The 17,734-nt window shown below is 41.5% G+C and overlaps 1 pseudogene; it reads right to left on the reverse strand.

Moving 5' to 3' along the window:
• Positions 1-8,698: 8,698 nt before the first annotated feature.
• LOC133068536 (upstream-binding factor 1-like protein 1) lies at positions 8,699-17,484 on the reverse strand (annotated as a pseudogene).
• Positions 17,485-17,734: the final 250 nt, after the last annotated feature.

Below are 17,734 nucleotides of genomic sequence, written 5' to 3' on the forward strand. Positions count from 1 at the left end.
CAAGTGGGATTTATCCCATGTATGCAAGAATTTTTCAGTATCCACCAATAAATCAGTGTGATACACCACATTAACAAATTGATGAATAAAATCATATGATCATTTCAATAGATGCAGAAAAATCTCTTGATACCATTCAAAATCCATTTATGATAAAAACTCTCCAGAAAGTGGGCATAGAGGCAACCTACCTCACCATAATCAAGCCATATGTGGGAAATCCACAGCTGACATCACACTCAATGGTGAAAATCTGAGGGCTTCCCTGTTTACCCAGTTGTTAGAAATCTGCCTTGCCATACAGGAAACAGCAGTTCGATCCCTGTCCCAGGAAGACCCCACATGCTTCACGAGCAACTAAGCCTGTGTGCCACAAGTACTGAGGCCATGCACTGCAACTACTGAAGCCCCTGAACCTGGAGTCCATGGTCCACAAGAGAAGCCACTGTCATTGAGACGCCTGCACACAGCAACGAGAGAGTAGCCCCTGCTCACCACAATCAGAGAATGGATGCCTGTGTATAGCAACAAAGACCCACCACAGCCAATCAATTAATAAATCTTTATTTATTTATTTTTTGTGCAATGAAGTTTTATTAAAGCATAAAGGAGATAGAGAAAGCCTCTGATATAGACATCAGAAGGGTTTAGAAACAGTACCCGCTTGCTAGTGTTAGCAATGGAGTTATATACTCTCCAATGAATCCAAAGAATGCCTGGAGGTTGTAAAGACTTCACCAGACCTACTCCCATAATTTACATTTTAAGATAACAGTTGGCCAGAAGGTTTAATACAAAGACTGTCCTCAGGCAGGATACATCCTTGTAAAGACCAGACCTACTCCCATAATTTATGTTTTAAGATAACAGAATTAGCCAGAAGGTTTAATCCAAAGACTGTCCTCAGGCAGGGTACATTATTGTTATATAATCCTAAGGAATGTAGAGGAAAAAAGTAAAACGTTTGTCCTTTCTTCCTCCTTGAATATTCCAGACCTCTCTCTCCTTGGGGACCCCTAGACTTCCTTTCAACCTGCCTAGGAAATGACTCTCTCATTCCCCCCTTTTCTTTTAGGAGAATTATGTTGCCAAGAGAAAGGGGCATTGTTTTCATTCCATAACTACTTCCTGCTGTTTAGAGGCGTAGTCCCTAAATTGTTGAGGCAACATATTCTCCTTACCTTCATATTGAGGGTCTCTGATCCAGGGGCCCCAAGTAATATTTGGAGGAGGCTGTGGCACTCATAGGAGCTCGAACAGCCATTTGTAAATTAAAAGCTTTTAGACGGTTAGAAAACCCCATTATACAGTTACGAATGTAAGGCAAAATAGTCATCAAAATGAGAAGTCACATTATGTCCATAGTTACATCAGTCCATCTTAGGGTTGTTAGATGTCATCAGTTTAAGAAGAGACACCACATGCGATTGTTGAAGGTATTTGCAGACTTGGAGAAAGTCCTTTCCTTGAAGTGGAGATGTCCACCATGGGAAGCCTTCCACGGATGAAGAAAGGAGTGGTCCACAGACCCAGCAGTTAGGCCGATTGTGGAATGCAGCATAGGAGTGAGCCCAGGACAGGAACACATTGTCTTGAGGATCAAATGGCAGACTCAGGATTTTTGGAGTCAGCATAATTAGGCTCACATAGATTATCAGGTCCATCTGAAAAGTACAAAGTCAGAGCATAGAAAATAAAGACATAAAATGAAGTCACTTAGTTCTGGTCAGGGTGCCACCTCTTAACTCGAGTGTGATGCACCCGCGAATCAATTCCTGGCACTTTGACAGCTGTGGGAGAAGAAAGAATAACCTGGTAAGGGCCTTCCCAGAGGGGCTCAAGGGATGGGCCCCCAGACCCCAATGTTTTTATGAGGACCTCGGTTCCTGGCTCAAATAGAGGCTTGCTTGACTCAGAGGCTGGGTAAATAAAAGTTGAAAGCATTGCCTCCAAAATCAGGAATAAGGCAAGGAGGTCTAGTGCAAACCTTATTAAAGACAAAGTCAGGGAGGGGTCTCCTTCATGCTCCCCACTACCCTTTTGTTAAGTGCTGTACTGGTAAGAATTTACAAGAAACTTAACGAGTAGATTAAAAAGTTATATTTTATCATTGTCACTTTCAGACTAACCCATATGTACGCATTTATGACACTCCAGAGACAAGAGGCCTTGAGGGAGCTTAGTGGGCTTCACAGGGGCACAGGGGTGAAAAATCTGTCTGCAATGCAGAGGCCTCAAGAGACACGGGTTCGATCCCTGGGTTGGGAAAATTCCCTGGAGGAGGATATGGCAACCCACTCCAGTATTCTTGCCTGGAGAATCCCATGGACAGAGGAGCCTGGTGGGCTACAGTCCATGGAGTCACAAAGAGCCAGACAGGACTAAAGCACTTAGCAGCAGCAGCAGGAGCTGTAGGAAATTCACCTGACAACATTCTCTTCCGTATTCAAAATGGAAAGCATCCTAAAGCTTATGACATGGTCCTCCACGTTCCCCTACAATGTAATTTCATCCTTGTCAGCAAGAAATATTATTGAAGGGGATTGAAACTGACAAGCCTCCTTGGTTTAGGAAACTAGATTGAGCATTCATTGATTAGCAAATGAAAATCCATGTAGCACTTCAAAGTAAACCATTCACTAATCTTACAACTAATGAGTGTAGTCCAGACATGTAAGTCACCCAATACATGCAATGAAACATGTGAGGCTATCAAAGTATGAGGTATTTTATGAGCAACAAAATAGAAAACTTTTTTCTATGTTAGAAATCAGGTTTGGTCAGTATTTATCCTGAAGAAGCATTTGTTCTATTTCCTAAGAAGATGAACAACCATTATAGTCTCTTCACCAATTCCCTGGCCTTAGTTCAGTTTGTGAAAAGGCCTCTGGGTAGGATTGGCATCTTCCTGGATTATGACAATGGCGCTGTCAGCTTCTGTGATGCTTTCAGGAGTTCCCTCATGTATAGTTTCTTTCCTTCCTCCCTTTCTTTCCCTCTGAAGCCTTTCCTTTGCCTTGGGTCTCCATGAATGTCAAGTTCTGTGACCATTTGTTTTTACTTCTCCTCTGAGGAAATTGTTTTCTGAAAATTCATGTGAGGCCTCAGGATGATACCTGACTATCTCTGAGCACATTGTAACTTAATGACACATAATGACAATATGTTCATAAAATGGCATGACCATGTTGAATGTATAAGTTTATTAGTTAAATTTTATTAAAAAAATTTATTATGGAGTATTTCATAGAATATAATCAATTGCTTTTCTTTTTAAACTAATGTAATACTTCTATTAACATAAAAGTTGCATACCATAGACTACAGTATATAATTCAATGGGTTTTAGTAATATGCAAAAAGTTGTGAAAAAATAACTTTCTAATTCCAGAATAAATCCATCATTCCAGAAAGAAATTGGTGCCCATTAATATTTATGCCCCATTTCCCCTCCCTATCTCATGTCACCCCTCTAATCCATTTTTATTGTCCATGAAGTTTCATTTTATATAGTTTCAATTAAATGGGTTCACACAATTTATGACTTTTTATATCTGGTTACTTTCATTTAATGCTTTCAGGGTTCAACTACATTGCATGCAGTGTGCTTTGATTGCATAAATGAACCAGAACTAAACTACCATATGACTCAGCAATACCACTACTGGACATATGTCCTGAGAAAGCAATAATTCAGAAATACACGTGAACCTCAATGAACATTGCAGCACTATTTACAGTAGCCAGGAAATGGAAGCAACCAAAGCAACCGAGGTATCAATGGATATCAGTGGATGAATGGATAAAGAAGAAGTACATGTATACAATGGAATGTTACTCAGCCATAAAAAATAAGTGGAACTGAGTCATATGAACTGAGGTGGATAAACCTAGAGCCAGGCTTTCCTGATAGCTCAGATTACCATATGTAAAGTAGATGGTTGGTGAGCAGTTGCTCTATAGCTCAGGGAGCTAGGTCTGGTGCTCTGTGAAGACCTAGAGGGGTGACATGGGGAATAGATGGGAGGAAGATTCAAGAGGGAGATGAAACAATTATACTTATTGCCAGGAGAAATATCAATAACAGATATGCAGATGACAGCACCCTTATGGCAGAAAGTGAAGAGGAAATGAGGAGTCTCTTGATGAAAGTGAAAGAGGAGAGTAAAAATGCTAGCTTAAAACTCAACATTCAAAAAACAAAGATCATAGCATCTGGTCCCATCTCCTCATGGGAAAAAGATGGGGAGAAAATGAAATCAGTGACAAACTATTTTCTTGGGCTCCAAAATCACTGCAGACATGAAATTAAAAGATGCTTGTTCCTTTGAAGAAAAACATTGACAAACTTAGACAACATATTAAAAAACAGAGAACTCACTTTGCTGACAAAGGTTCATATAGTCAAAGCTGTGGTTTTTCCAGTAGTGAGGTATGGATGTGAGAGTTGGACTGTAAAGAAGGTTGAGGGCTGAAGAATTGATGCTTTTGAACTGTGATGTTGGGGAAGCCTCTTGAGAGTCCCTTGGACATCAAGGAGATCAAACAAATCAATCCTAAAAGAAATCAACTCTGAAAATTCATTGGAAGGACTGATGGTAAAGCTGAAGCTCTAATATGTAGGCCTCCTGGTGGGAAGAGCTGACTCATTGGAAAAGACTCTGAGGCTGGAACAGACTGAGGGCAGGAGAAGAAGGGTGTGACAGATGGTGAGATGGTTGGATGGCATCACTGACTCAATGGACATGAGTTTGAGCAAACTCTAGGAGACAGTGAAGGACAGGGAAGCCTGATGTGCTGCAGCCCATGCGGTTGCGAAGAGTCGTACGTGACTGAGCGACTAAACAACAGCAACAATAAGATTTTGACAGGCAATGCAGTACAGTGCAGGTATAGCATCTGTCGGTCCTGCTCTGGCTGCAGTGGCCTCAGACCCCTCTGATCCCATGTCCTATCCCATGCCTTGAATCAGGAGTGCAGGGAGTGGGCATGGAGACTGGAATTACAGGACCAGAGGGTCAGCAGGCTTGCACAGCACAACATATCAGAAATTAGAAAGCATAGAACCAGAGTGCGGGGGGAAGACTGCAAGCAGGTTGATCAAAGGAACCAGAGCCCTGGGTGTGGGGGCAGGTCAGGGAGGGCAGTGATTCCAACCAGTCTTCCCAGTGTGCCTGGCCCCAACACACACACATACACACACACACACACACAGCTCACCGATGGGTGTGATTCTAGATTCCTCCACTGGTTGCAGCAGAAGCATGGAACCATGCAGTAGGTGAACCTGCAGGGTCTTTGCTTCTGAGGCCAAAAGTATCACAGAAAATTTTTGTGACTTATGCTTTGGGCCTGGACTTTCCAGTATTGCCATCTGCCAATTTTCTGCTCGCTAAGGATCCCACAGCCCAAACCTGAGGTCAGACTGAACATCTTGTGTTTACTGAAAAGTTGTTAGGAAGGAGAATGACTGAAGTGTTCTTGGCTGTCAGGAGCATTTACATATAGTATGTAAATTATCAATCAAAAAGGATTTTAATCTGTATTATTCTATTATTATTATTTAGGTCTTGTAGACTAAAGTTAACTACTCTTTTCTAGATATATAGTGAGAATGTTAATATTTCAGATTGTTTTTCTTTAGCATAAACATTTAACCCCCTGAATGGATTTGAATTTTTCTGTGAGAAAATTGATATTTGGTTGTTTAAATGAGTTTATATCTGGATCCAAAGTGGTAGTTGTTGTTTAAAGAAAGAAATAACAAGAATAAATATATGCATCACTGTATATCACTGTGTTTATTTGTTTGTTACATTTTAAAAAACAAAATTATTTCTTTTAGCTTTCTGATATTTTCTCTGGGAAAACATGTAGCTATATGTATAAGTCCATCTATGGAAAGATGTTGAGTGACTCAAGGTTAAGTGTCATGTAGGTTGCGGGCAGGTGAAGACCACGTTCAACAGGAAGGTAGGCATCTTCCTGGTTCCCCCAACCAGGTACCTGAGAGACCCAGGCTCCGACAATTCCAGCTCTAGGCTCAGTGAAGAGCATTATGTCTCCTGTAGCAAACCATGGAGAGGCCCACTTCTCTGAAGCCCCCTGGACAGAACAGAGTGGAAAGTGGGATGAGCCAGGGGACTGGGGACCCAGCTCTTTGACCTGCAGGGTCTCAGACAACTGCTTCCAGGGGCTGGTGGTAGGAGAGACCTCCCTTTTCCCAAGGACTGGATCTCAAGAGGGTCTGAGGAAAAGTCTTCTGGTCCATTAGTTCTGGGAAATCCCCAGGAGTAGCCAAGGCCCAGAGACCAGGACAAAGTTTAGGGATTAAAAATCATGGTTCTCCAGGAGCTCACAAAATTCCCCAGGGTGCAGAAATTGCTGTGGTAACAAGCAAATCCCGGCAGCTTTTGAAGGGGCTGGGCCCAGGAGGGAGGTGATCTCCTGTCCACCAAGGCCAATCTGCCCACAGTGGTGCGGGGCCCCAGGAGACTCAGCCTTGGACCCAAGGGATGGCTTCCCGCTGGGACCTTCCTTCAGGGCAGGAAGGGGCCCTGCAAACCTTTGAGGGGGCAACACTGGGCTCTGTGTTCTCATCCCCGCCTCCATAGGCACTGAAACTCTGACAGCCCAGCGTGGTTTTGTCCAGAGGGAGATTTTCCCTGAGGCCCCAGAGTGGCTCATGTACCTGGCACATCTGGGAAAGCGGGGGTGAGGCTCTGCTCAGCCCAGAGTCCCCCTTGGAGGATGTGCAGGAGGGGTGGGGGGCTGCAGGGGTCCTGGAGCTGCTCTGTACACTCAGAGTCTGCACCCCTCACCTCCAGGGCCTGCACCCCCAGGGGAACTGGTGGGCCCCACTGCTGGAGAGAGGGGGCAGAACAACTAGGAAGGACTCCAGGACTGAGAGTTCAAGAACCTCTGCACTTGGTCTTTACTGCTGAGCGGGGGCTTCCTCTAGTTGGTGCCAGTAGGGCTCTCTTCACTGCAGTGTGCTGGCTTCCCATTGCGGTGGCTTCTCTTGTTTCAGACCATAGGCTTTAGCTCACATCTCAATAAAAAGATATATTTAGATTTGGCAGAAAGAAATAAATCCACTTATGACTTTTTGTGTGTGAATGGACTGTGAGACAGTCATTTAGAAACACTAAATCTAATCTTAAATTAGATCTTCTGTGACTGGAGTTTTATTCCCAGTTCATGGAAGTATGGATGAAGGGGCTCTTCTGTAGTTACATATGTATACATTTTCATCCAAACTCCCCTTCCATCCAGGCTGCCACATAACACTGAGCTGAGTTCCATGTGCAGTACAGTAGTTCCCTGCCTGTATATTTATAAAGAATAAAATATTTCACTAAGACATCAAGCAGTATGATTAATTCTCAAAACTCAACCCTTTTCACATGTAAGAACACAACTTACTACTTGTGATACTAACTGTGTGATACTAATTGTCCATGAGAACCAAAAATGAAAACATTGAAGAATGTTTAGAAAAGTTTAATGAGATGGCACTGGCTTTAAACATATTTTCAAATATATCAATAAACCAAAATGATAAAAGTAGTATCATACTACTACATAAATTCCCAGTTTAGCAACGTGTGCACTAAGATACTTATACACAACACCTATTTAATACAATTTCATAACATAATACAAATAAATCAAGAGCTTCCTTTATAGCTCAGTTAGTAAAGAATCCTAGTGCAAAACAGGAGACCCTAGTTTGATTCCTGGTCAGGAAGATCCACTGGAGAAGGGATAGGCTACTGACTCCTGTATTCTTGGGCTTCCCTTGCAGCTCAGCTGGTAAAGAATCCACCTGCAATCCCAGGTTCAATCCCTTGGATGGGAAGATGCTCTGGAGAGAAGAACAGATACCCACTCCAGTATTCTGGCCTGAAGAATCCCATGGACTGTATAGTCGATGGGGGTCGCAAAGAGTTGGGCACGAGTGAGCAACTTGCAGTTGACTTCACATGGTAAACACATGATGGATTGCAGTGGAAACCAGAAGAAATTTAGATGTGGCCTGGAAAATTAGTGTAACTGAGTCAAAGGATGCTGGCTTTAAGGAAAAGCTAACTCAAATGGAACAATTTTAAATTTCTAATTTTTGAAATCAGTTAAGAAAATCTCACTGATAGCTAAAAGGATGAATATACAGGTAGAAATGCTGCTGCTCACTTGCCCAGCCCCACTCCCAAGGTAAGGAAGGGCCAGTTCCTCACCTCAGAGAGAAGGATCAGAGACAATGTTCTTAAAGACAACTCACCTAGATCCGGTCAATCAGATCTTCCCTCCCCAGCTCACTGCCTGAGTCCTGAGGAACAAGGTCACAGAGAAGGGGCCCACAGACCCCTGGAGCCCCTCACATGTCTGGCAGGCAGAGGCTGAGGAGAGCAAACCTTTTCAGTTCAGGGAGCTCAGTCTAGTCCAGGGTGCCCCGCAGCCCAGTCAGAGCAGGGTTTATTCCATGGGCGTCATTGCATTGATTTTCTCTCAGAGTGAATGTGGGGTAGATGGAGAGGCCAGAAATTACAGCACAAGATGCCTTCTTTCCAGCAGGTCCCACTTTGTATGAAGAGGGAAGGAAAGAAGGAAGCCAATGAAAAGGCATATAGAGAAGAGCCCATGGACTTTTGCTGAAAGTTCTGTCCATTGAGGTTGTGGACTAAACTCAGTTGGAATCCTAGTGAGAGGAGTGCCCTGAGGACGAAGAGCTGGAGCCGTGGTCCTCAGGCTCAGAATCTCCATCTTCATCTTCACTGCTGGGATCTGAGGAGATGCCTTCCTCCTCTTCCTCATTTTCTTCTGATCTCCCTGAGGCAGGAGAATATTCTCCAATCATGTCTGATAATGCCAACTCTGCAGCCTGAAGCCCCAGGTCCTCTCTAAGCATTCCTTGCAGATTCCCTGATGATGGGGACTGCAGACCCATCCTTCTTATCTTGGGGTTTGGGCCCCCCATCACACTCATGTTCTTATGCTTAGCATAGGTCGTCTCTCTATAAGCAGCGTATTCTTTCAGCTCCCTGCTCGACCAGAGATCCTGGTGGAACTTGTGAGAGCCATTCATCGGGGGCTTCTTGGGCTCACTGTGGAATTTCCACTTCATTGGTTAAATGTTTTCTGGGGGATACGTCACTTCTTGCACATTTTCTTGAAACTTTTTTTGGCACTTTGCTTTGACACTTCCTTTGGCGACATCAGGTTTCTTGGAGATCTGGACTAGATCAGGGTGCTGTTCTCTGAAAAAAGCCATTTTCTTCTGAAACTCCTCTTTCTCTTTCTGGAAAAATTTTTTTTCATTTATTTTTATTAGTTGGAGGCTAATTACTTTACAATATTGCAGTGGTTTTTGCCATACTTTGACATGAATCAGTCATGGATTTACATGTGTTCCCCATCCCGATCCCCCCTCCCATCTCTCTCCCCATCCCAATCACTCTAGGTCATCCCAGTGCACCAGCCCCTAGCACTTGTCTCATGCATCCAACCTGGACTGGCGATCTGTTTCACCCTTGATAATATACATGTTTCGATGCTGTTGTCTCAGATCATCCAACACTCACCTTCTCCCACAGAGTCTAAAAGTCTGTTCTGTACATCTGTGTCTCTTTTTCTGTTTGGCATATAAGGTTATCATTACCATATTTTTTAAATTCCATATATATGCGCTAGTATACTGAGTTGGTCTTTATCTTTCTGGCTTACTTCACTCTGTATAATGGGCTCCAGTTTCATCCATCTCATTAGAACTGATTCAAATGAATTCTTTTAATGGCTGAGTAATATTCCATAGTGTATATGTACCACAGCTTCCTTATCCATTCGTCCGCTGATGGGCATCTAGGTTGCTTCCATGTCCTGGCTATTATAAACAGTGCTGCAATGAACATTGGGGTACACATGTCTCTTTCAGATCTGTTTTCCTCTGTGTGTATGCCCAGAAGTGGGATTGCTGGGTTATATTGCAGTTCTATTTCCAGTTTTGTAAAGAATCTCCACACTGTTCTCCATAGTGGCTGTACTAATTTGCATTCCCACCAACAGTGTAAGAGGGTTCCCTTTTCTCCACACCCTCTCCAGCATTTATTGCTTGTAGACTTTTGGATAGCAACCATCCTGACTGGTGTGTAATGGTACCTCATTGTGGTTTTGATTTGCATTTCTCTGATAATAAGTGATGTTGAGCATCTTTTCATGTGCTTGTTAACCATCTGTATTTCTTCTTTGGAGAAATGTCTGGTTGATCTTTGGCCCATTATTTGATTGGGTTATTTATTTTTCTGGAATTGAGATGCAGGAGTTGCTTGTATATTTTTGAGATTAATCCTTTGTCTGTTGCTTCATTTGCTATTATTTTCTCCCATTCTGAAGGCTGTCTTTTCACCTTGCTTATAGTTTCCTTTCTTGTGCAAAAGCTTTTAAGTTTAATCAGGTCCCATTTGTTTGTTTTTGCTTTTACTTCCAATATTCTGGGAGGTGTGTCATAGAGGATCCTGCTGTGATTTATGTCAGAGAGTGTTTTTCCATGTCCTCCTCTAGGAGTTTTATAGTTTCTGGTCTTACATTTAGATCTTTAATCCATTTTGAGTTTATTTTTGTGTATGGTGTTAGAAAGTGTTCTAGTTTCATTCTTTTACAAGTGGTTGACCTGTTTTCCCAGCACCACTTGTTAAATACTTTGTCTTTTTTCCATTGTATATTCTTGCTTCCTTTGTCAAAGATAAGATGTCCATAGGTAAGGTGGATTTATCTCTGGGCTTCCATTTTGTTGCATTGATCTGTATTTCTGTCTTTGTGCCAGTACCATACTGTCTTGATGACTGTGGCTTTGTAGTAGAGTCTGAAGTCAGGCAGGTTGATTCCTCCAGTTCCATTCTTCTTTCTCAAGATTGCTTTTATTATTCCAGGTTTTTTGTATTTCCATACAAATTGTAAAATTATTTGTTCTAGTTCTGTGAAGAATACCATTGGTAGCTTGATAGGGATTACATTGAATCTATAGATTACTCTGGGTAGTATACTCATTTTCACAATGTTGATCCTTCCAATCCATGAACACGGTGTATTTCTCAATCTATTTGTGTCCTCTTTGATTTCTTTCATCAGTTTTCTATAGTTTTCTATGTATAGGTCTTTTGTTACTTTAGGTAGATATACTCCTAAGTATTTTATTCTTTTTGTTGCAATGGTGAGTGGTATTGTTTCCTTAATTTCTCTTTCTGTTTTCTCATTGTTTGTGTATAGGAAACCAATGGATTTCTGTGGCTTCACTTTATATCCTGCAATTTTACTATATTCATTGATTAGTGTAGTAATTTTCTGGTAGAGTCTTTAGGGTTTTCTATGTAGAGGATAATGTCATCTGCAAACAGTGAGAGTTTCACTTCTTCTTTTCCTATCTGGATTCCTTTTACTTCTTTTTCTGCTCTGATTACTGTGGCTAAAACTTCCAAAACTATGCTGAATAGTAGCAGTGAGAGTGGGCAACCTTGTCTTGTTCCTGATTTTAGGGTAAATGCTTTCAATTTTTCACCATTGAGGATAATGTTTGCTGTGGGTTTGTCATATATAGCTTTTATTGTGTTGAGGTATGTTCCTTCTATTCCTGATTTCTGAAGAGGTTTTTTTTTTTTTTTTTTTTTTTTTTTTTTTTTATCATAAATGGATGTTGAATTTTGTCAAAGGCTTTTTAAGCCTCTATTGATATAATCATATGGTTTTTATCTTTCAAGTTGTTAGTGTGGTGATAAAGCCCACTTGGTCATGATGTATGATCTTTTTAATGTGTTGTTGGATTCTGTTTGCTAGGGTTTTGTTAAGGATTTTTGCATCTATGCTCATCAGTGATATTGACCTGCAGTTTTCTTTTTTTGTGGCAATCTTTGTCTGGTTTTGGAATTAGGATGATGGTGGCTGCATAGAATGAGTTTGGAAGTTTATCTTCTTCTGCAATTTTCTGGAAGAGTTTGAGTAAGGTAGGTGTTAGGTCTTCTCTAAATTTTTGGTAGAATTCAGCTGTGAAGCCATCTGGTCCTGGGCTTTTGTTTGTTGGAAGATTTCTGATTACAGTTTCGATTTCCGTGCTTGTGATGGGTCTGTTAAGATCTTCTATTTCTTCCTGGTTCAGTTTTGGAAAGTTATACTTTTCTAAGAATTTGTCCATTTCTTCCAAGTTGTCCATTTTATTGGCATAGAGCTGCTGGTAGTAGTCTCTTATGATCCTTTGTATTTCAGTGTTGTCTGTTGTTATCTCTCCATTTTCGTTTCTAATTTTGTTGATTTGGTTCTTCTCCCTTTGTTTCTTAATGAGTCTGGCTGACGCTTCATCAATTTTGTTTATTTTTTCAAAAAACCAGCTTTTAGCTTGCTTGATTTTTGCTATGGTCTCTTTTGTTTCTTTTGCATTTATTTCTGCCCTAAATTTTTTAGATTTCTTTCCCTCTACTAACCCTGGGTTTCTTCATTTCTTCCTTCTGTAGTTGCTTTAGGTGTTGATTTAGTTTATTTATTTGACTTTTTTCTTGTTTCTTGAGGTAAGCCTGTAATGCTATGAACCTTCCCCTTTACACTGCTTTTACAGTGTCCCATAGGTTTTGGGTTGCTGTGTTTTCATTTTAATGCATATTTTGATTTCTTTTTTGATTTCTTCTATGATTTGTTGGTTATTCAGAAGTGTGTTATTTAGCCTCCATATGTTTGAGTTTTTAATTTTTTTTTTTTTCCCTGTATTTGAGATATAATCTTACTGCATCACGGTCAGAAAAGATGACTGGACTGATTTCAATTTTTTTTTTTTGAATTTACGAAGGCTAGATTTATGGCCCAGGATGTGATCTATTCTGGAGAAGGCTCTTTGTGCACTTGAGAAAAACGTGAAATTGATTGTTTTGGGGTGAAATGTCCTATAGATATTAATTAGGTCTAGCTGGTCCATTGTGTTATTTGAAGTTTGTGTTTCATTGTTAATATTCTGTTTAGTCTCTATCCATACGTATGAGGGGATATTAAAATCTCCCACTATTATTATGTTATTGCTAATTTCCCCTTTCATACTCGTTAGCATTTGCCTTACATATTGTGGTGCTCTTATGTTGGGTGCATATATATTTATAATTGTTATATCTTCTTCTTGGATTGATCCTTTGATCATTATGTAGTGTCCTTCTTTGTCTCTTTTCACAGCTTTTATTTTAAAGTCTATTTTATCTGATATGAGTGTTGTGACTCCTGCTTTCTTTTGGTCTCCTTTTGCATGAAATATTTTTTTTTCCAGCCCTTCACTTTCAGTCTGTATGTGTCCCTTGTTTTGAGGTGGGTCTCTTGTAGACAGCATATATAGGCGTCTTGTTTTTGTATCCTTTCAGCCAGTCTTTGTCTTTTGGTTGGGGCATTCAACCCATTTACATTTAAGGTAATTATTGATAGGTATAGTCCGTGGCCATTTTCTTTGTTGTTGTGGGTTCCCGTTCATACAACCTTTCTGCATTTCCTGTCTAGAGAAGATCCTTTAGCATTTGTTGAAGAGATGGTTTGGTGATGCTGAATTCTCTCAGCTTTTGCTTGTCTGTAAAACTTTTAAATTCTCCTTCATATCTGAATGAGATCCTTGCTGGGTACAGTAATCTGGGTTGCAGGTTATTCTCTTTCATTACTTTAAATATGTCCTGCCATTCCCTTCTGGCCTGAAGAGTTTCTATTGATAGATCAGCTGTTATCCTTATGGGAATCCCTTTGTGTGTTATTTGTTGTTTCTCCCTTGCTGCTTTTAATATTTGTTCTTTGTGTTTGATCTTTGTTAATTTGATTAATATGTGCCTTGGGGTGTTTTGCCTTGGGTTTATCCTGTTTGGGACTCTCTGGGTTTCTTGGACCTGTGTGACTATTTCCGTCCCCATTTTAGGGAAGTTTTTAGCTATTATCTCCTCGAGTATTTTCTCTTGGCCTTTCTTTTTGTCTTCTTCTTCTGGGACTCCTATGATTCGAATGTTGGGGCATTTCACATTGTCCCAGAGGTCCCTGAGGTTGTCTTTTGATTCTTTTTTTCTTTTTTCCACTCTGCTTCATTTATTTCCACCATTTTGTCTTCTACCTCACTTATCCTATCTTCTGTCTCCATTATTCTAGTGTTGTTTCCCTCCATAGTGTTTTTGATGTCATTTATTGCATTATGTATTTTTAATTGAATGTTTTTTATTTCTTCTAGGTCCTTGTTAAACATTCCTTGCATCTTCTAAATCCTTGTCTCAGGCAATTTATCTGTAACTCCATTTTATTTTCAAGATTTTGGATCATTTTTATCATCATTATTCTAAATTCTTTTTAAGGTGGATTCCCTATCTCCTCCTCTTTTATTTGGCTTGGTGGGCATTTTTCATGTTCCTTTACCTGTTGGGTATTTCTCTGCCTTTTCATCGTTTAGATTGCTGTGTCTGGAGTGGGCTTTCTGTATTCTGATGGTCTGTGGTTCCTTTTTATTGAGGAGGTTTCTCCCAGTGGGTGGGGTTGGACATTGACTTGTCAAGGTTTCCTGGTTAGGGAAGCTTGCATTGGTGTTCTGGTGGGTGGAGCTGAATTTTTTCTCTCGAGTGCAATGGAGTGTCCAGTAGTGAGTTTTGAGATGGGTCTATGTGTTTGGTGTTACTTTGGGCAGCCTGTATGTTGACGCTCAAGGCTATGTTCCTGCATTGCTGGAGAATTTGTGTGGTATGTCTTGCTCTGGAACTTATTGGCTCTTGGGTGGTGGTTGGTTTCATTGTAGGTATGGAGGCTTTTGGATGATCTCTTATTACTTAATGTTCCCTGTAGTCAGGAGTTTTCTGGTGTTCTCAGGTTTTGGGGTTAAGTCTCTTGCCTCTGGATTTCAGTCTTATTCTTCCAGTAGCCTCAAGACTTCTCCTACTATACAGCACTGATAATCAAACTTCTAGGTTAATGGTGAAAACATTCTCCACAGTGAGGGATACCCAGAGAGTTTCACAGAGTTATATAAGGAAGAGGAGAGGGAGGAAGGAGATAGAGATGAGCAGAAGGAGAAAAGGGGGGACTCAAGAGGAACGAGACAGATCTACACAGTACTCTGTTCCCTAAGTGTTCTCAGTAGCCCAGAACACCCACAGAGATTCACAGAATTGGATTGAGAAGAGAAGGGGGAGGGAAGAAATAGAGGTGATTTGAGGGAGAAAAAGGAGAGTCAAAAGCAGGAAAGAGTAATCATCACCTTCTGAGTAAAAATGGGTACTGAATATTGGTTTCCTAAATGTCCAAAATTGATATCAAATACTGACAAACAAAGATTTAAAATCTAGAGTAGAGGTTAGACTCTTAAAAATACAATATTAAAACAAAAACAGAAAATTTAAGAAATATATATGAAGTTTGCTTTAAAAATAGGGTCTTTTTTTTTGGGCAAGGTTATAGTTGGTTATGAAAATGAAAATTAAGGAGTAATAGAGAAGTGATAGAGGACTTGAAAAAATAAAAGAAAAAAACAAAAATAATAATTTTTTTAAATTAAAAAATAGAAAAAAATATATCTATGAATTTCTCTGGAGCTGTTGTGGGCAGTGTGGGTTTGGTTCCGTTTCAGATAGCTCCTTGTTCCAGCTTACACTTCTCAATATCTATAGGCCCCTTACAGTGTAGTCAGTGTTACCTACATGGATTTTAATCTGTTGCACTGGTCACTTCTAAAGCGGTTCCCTTTGTTTATTTGGCTACTGTTTGCAGGCCTCTTCAGTGTCTATTTCTGCTCTAACACAAGTGAGTGGATGTGGTCTCTTGTTCAGGTTCGCTTGTTCAGGTGTGCTGTGGGGAGGGAGGGGCGCTGCAGACAAATGTTACTGGTGTGCGTGGGGGAGCACTCACATTGTTCCGGCCACACTGGGTTTGCCCCCGCTCATGGCATGTGTGCTTTCCCCATCTTCACTGCTCAGGCTCCAGGCTGCTCTACAGGGAGCAGGCCCTGAGTTGCGTGCACTTTCCAGGCCTAAGCCGCTCAGGTTTGGTTTTCGGGTTCTTCACAAAAGCCCAGACTCGGTTGGGCCTGCGTTTTGTGCCTTCCCCTGCTGGAGCAGCTCAGGCAGCCAGGAGCTTGATGAACGGGCTCTCCCTAGGTGCAGCGCCCCTTATCCCCTCCGCGGCCTCAGCCTCAGTTTCTGCGTGCAAGTCAGGTGCGCCTTGTCTCTGTTCTGGGAGCTGGTCTCTAGCTGCAACCCTCCCAGCAGATGTCAACCATCCAGAATCTCAGGAAGTCTTTGATTAGAAACTGGAAGCCTGTTTGAAGTTTGGTAGGGGATGCATTCTCTGGGGCTGAGTTTGCCCCTTTCCCCTCCGCCCTGCCTCCTGCCTCCTGCGGAGGATGAGCCAGTCCGCAGCTGGCTAGCTCTTCTCTGGAATTACTCAGGCCTTCCTTTTTTCTGTGAACGGGCTGGCAGTATCTTCGATCAGGGCTTTTTGCAGGTTAATTTTCTCTCTCTCTCTTGCTATCCTACAGTTTAAGTTGCTATCTGACATTAGCTCCCTCCTATTGCCCTCAGGGGATTCAGGCCTGGTCCTTACCCTAAGCAATGCCACCGGCTCCTCTCTGTTCAGCTCCCACTTGCTGGTGGTGAATGTGTGCATCTGGGGTACTTTTCTGCTGGGAGTTGCTTTTAGGCATGTAATCTGTGGGTTTTATTTATTTTTCCTCCCAGTTAGGTTGCCCTCCGAGATTCGAAAACTTCCCCCAAACCCTCCAGTGAGAGGGTTTCCTGGTGTTTAGAAACTTCCTCTATTAAGACTCCCTTCCCAAGACAGGTCTCTGTCCCTAACTCTTTTGTGTCTTTTTTTTATCTTTTGTATTTTGTCCTACCTCCTTTCGAAGACAATGGGCTGCCTCTCTGGGTGCCTGATTTCCTATGCTAGCGATCAGAAGTTGTTTTGTGGTGTTTGCTCTGTGTTCAAATGTTCTTTCGATGAATTTGTAGGGGAGAATGTGGTCTCCTCATCCTATTCCTCTGCCCTCTTAGCGTCTCCTCCTTTCTGGAAATCTTGACTATATTTCAGCTTGAGCTGTTCCGGCAGCTTCCTGTAGTCTTCAGACAGAGCCTTGGTCAGCTCCTGGTTGCTCATTGTGGGGTGTTTTTGGAGGTACTGAGGTCTCATCTCTCTAAAAAAGCAGAGATAAGCTGTCAAGGGGTTCTTGGGTAAGTCAAGATATTTCTTATCATTTCTGCTTTTGGAAGGATTGTTAACATTTCTCTTAGCTCCCAGGAATAATTCTGTCAAAGTGTGAAGCTTTCTCACATTTCGGGAAATCTCTGACCATTTGAGTTTGTACATTTCCCCAGAAAATTCTTTACAAGCTCCTTTTTCCCAGTCTGTCACTGACTGGATTATTTTGAACATGTGCTTGTCACTGGATGGAATTTTGTTTTGTTTTGTTTTTACATTCCAGTAACTGTACAATGTCTTCTCTGGACCAGTCATCTTGGCTTTTAGGCAGCATGTTTTCTAGGTTTTGAGGAAATGTATAGTCCCCGCAGTTCAGTCACCTCAGTGGTATTTCCACCATCTGCAGTCTCAAGATTGAGCAGTGAGCTCTTTCTGCACTCTCAAGATTCAGCAGATGAGTGCCTTCTGAAATCTAGCAGTCTGTGGGATTCTGTGTATCTGTGGTGAAAGAAACAGAAACCCACTCTTCTCTGGGATGCATGAGAGAAGCGCACTCTGCTGAGAG

The sequence above is a fragment of the Dama dama genome, chromosome 2, assembly GCF_033118175.1.
Source record: "Dama dama isolate Ldn47 chromosome 2, ASM3311817v1, whole genome shotgun sequence".
Classification (NCBI taxonomy): Eukaryota; Metazoa; Chordata; class Mammalia; order Artiodactyla; family Cervidae; genus Dama; species Dama dama.